Genomic DNA, 3,482 nt, shown 5'->3' on the forward strand with positions numbered 1-3,482 from the left:
ATAACCCAGATGTAAAAATACTACAGTTCTTGGGGGTTTCTACTCAGAGTGCTCCTGATTGTATTCATTTCCACAAACAGAAGGCTCATCTGACACTTTGCCTTTTATGGCTACAGGTTTGCAGGAAGGATTCCAAGGACATTATATCCACATGGAGACTTAGAGCTTGCCTATACAATTCCAAATAAATGTTGAGGCGTAACAAGTACTATTCTTTATAACACTAAATCTTAGAAATGCTGTTGACTAAGAGGTTTGAAAAACCCGTCTTACACAAAATAACACTTGGGAAAAGAGAATGAGGTAGGGCACAAGCTCTATTTATTTATTTTTACATATAAATCAGGAGGTGTTTGAAACTCACAGGCACTGAATAAATAGCTTATTTGAGAAAATTGAAACGTGTCTACTCAGTAAGCTCCCACTCTATAGGAAAGCTTTGTGCTCTCTGAAGGGACCAAAACTTCTGGCCAAGAAGGTATTTGGACATTATTTTTTAAATTAATGCTCCTGGATATTCACATAAAGACACAGATATTCACTACCATGTAGAATATATTTTTAATTGGAAGAGGCTATGCCAGCAGAGCTACGAAAAAAGTACAAGCTGTTAGATATAATAACAGAGAAAGAAGACTAGGGGAAAAAAAAGAGTCATAAAAAAAAAAGGAAATAACTATTTAGTTAAAAGAGACTTCTCAGGACTCCTGAGCTAAGGCAGTGGTGGAAAAACATGAAACTTATCATGACCATCACGAATGCTGTTCAGGGATACAGGGATCCTGATACCATGGAAATGGCACTTGTGTTCAGGTTTGTCTTACATGATTCACATATAAATGAAGATGGTTCAGATTTTGGAGCAGTAACAACACACATCAAAATCCACAAGTGTTGTTTACAGTGCATATACATGCACTGTACAGGGCACTGTGGTATAAAGACACAAAAGATTAAAAAAAAAAATTAATTTTCCTCTTTCAGTCAGAAATGAGTGACACAAGCTGTAGCTCCTAATACATAGATAGATTCCACTGACTTCAGGGTTAACCAGATGTCCCTGCTCTTGAGCTGACTTGAGGCAAATATAGCCAATATATTTTTTGTAAAATTAAATCCCAATACTTGCTTCTGTAAAATAAGTATCGGGGTACTAATTTTGCTATTTGTTTTTTTATTTTATTCCTTTGTCCTCTGAGAAACATGACTGCATGTTCTTAACTGGAAGTGTAGTCCTGACAAGACTGTTGAGAAGCGAAAACGATGCACTTTCCCAGAGCAGATGTGCAAGAGCTTAGGGATGCCTGCGACAGCGGTGGCACAAAGCTGAAGGCACTTTGCTGCTGCTGCAATGCAGAGCTCTAGCACGGGCATCCTCTACCTCACACAAGATAGTTTCTGTATGTGCTAGGCGGGTGCCCAAAAGATCATATTAAAGCATGCTAAATACATTCTGTTGAGCCTCTTCCTCAAAGATCTTTTTAGACATGAGCTAAGGTGAGGGCTGGCCTTCAGGCCGAGAAGTTAAGCAGTGAGGCCCGTTGACATTCACAGCTGGTGCCAGGTTTGCTTCTAACGAAGCCGGAAGAGCAGTGGCTTCATTGCTCATCACCCTTGCCTAACACTTGATGCCTCCTGTTTAAGACATTTCCCTGGAGTTATTGCTTTCTGGCCAGGACTGAGACACTGCCTGCGCAGGACCCCTTTTGGCCAGAGAACTCCTTTAAGAGGAGAATTATAAGGATTTGAATACTTAAGGTCAGGATTCTACTTCCTCAATGATTCCTCAAAGAAGAGGTGGGAACTATTGTTTTCGAAGAGCACTTAACGAACCTTTACCTGAAGCAGAAGTTGCAATGCACCTGCCTTCAGGAGCAGATTTGGCTTCCAAACAGGAGCACCCATGGAGGGCAGGGGTTCAGCTGCATCCCCTTCCCTAGGCAGATTTTTCGAGGTTGATGTGAAACGAAGCCCTTGCGTTTGGTGATGGACGCATGAGCTGCAGGAACACTTTTCCGCCTTTCACACAGGGGTGTGCTGCCAGTCATGACACATCAGAAACTGAGCTCCCAGGAACCGCAGCCTGCGATGCCCTTTGAAGTACTGAAGCCAAGATGAGGTAAAAATCTTTGGCTTCTTTTATCTCTGCTTTCCAGACAGTGTCCAAGTGTCTCTGTATTCCTGGCAATTGTCCTTGACTGCCTGACATGGCCAGCACTAAAAATCTCTAAGTATTGTAGCACTGAGCCGATGGGTGCCCAAGCTCCTTACTGGTCATTTCTCTACATACTTTGATGTTCAGCAGTGATCACATCTAGAACAGTAAATGAAATGCTGGATTTAGAGAAATTTTATATGCCAGCCGAGAGAAGGTCCTGATAATGTAATTTTTAGATGTAAGTGCATCTAAGCCCTTCACATAGTTAGCCCTAACTCCTTTTAGCACTGAAGTCAGGGAGAACGCACAGCGTTTCCATCAAAACCCAAACACTGTGAGACCTGGGCAGTCGGACCTAAAATAAGTTGGGAAATACACTTTTTCTCAAACAACACTCTCTGCAAAACTGCCAAAAATTTATCAATGACCTTTTAGAGTTATTTTCTTCTTTCAGTGTTAAACACATTCATTTTGCCTTTGCATTTATAGGCCTCCTTTTCTTCACATATATTTGAGATCCAGATAATTACTCTAAATAAAAATATGTAAAAGCCCATAGATACGATAGAAATATTTTCTTTTTTGAAAATCATGGATAATTACCTCCCATATCCACTACTTGGATGCTTCATGACATGCTTTTATTTTGTTTCCTGATATTTTCCTCTTCTTGCCAATGTAAATCTCACATATTGACTGACTTCTATAGTATTTTACCTGAATACAGGACACCAGCTATAAAAAGCACTATTTTATTGTACTACACAAAACACCCAACCAAGTACTGTCTCCATTATACTCTAAGGCTGCAATTTTTTAATATCAGAAAGACAAACAAGAACTTCTGCTAAATATTCTCCTCTGTGAGTAACAGCTCCCCATTTCCTTATAAAACTGGAAAGGTATTATTTAGAAAACTACACCAAAAATAATTAAAAATCAGATTACCATATAGGAACTTATTAATTTAAAGTAATGATTAAAACTCAGTCCAAAGAGTGAGTATCAAAGGAAAAGATTAAAAAGAGAAATTATAAAATGTCAAAAGTGTCTCCTTTTTAAACATAGAGATATCGCAAGGTACAAAAGCACATACATGAGCAAAAATGAGGGATGGCTCATAAGCGTTCTGTGATCCTATAGGTTAAACACCATTTACAAATTACACATTATAAATTGAATATCTCTTAAAATCAGGGTACACTGCTGTACAGACTATACTGTCTATGGGCTATGTATTAGTAGAGCAACTTTCAAAACAATTAACAAACATTGTTTCCTGGTCTTCTCTTTCCCCCACCTCTTGTAAGATTTGTTGCTGTCC

Source organism: Apaloderma vittatum, unplaced genomic scaffold, assembly GCF_000703405.1.
Source record: "Apaloderma vittatum isolate BGI_N311 unplaced genomic scaffold, ASM70340v1 scaffold4276, whole genome shotgun sequence".
Lineage (NCBI taxonomy): Eukaryota > Metazoa > Chordata > Aves > Trogoniformes > Trogonidae > Apaloderma > Apaloderma vittatum.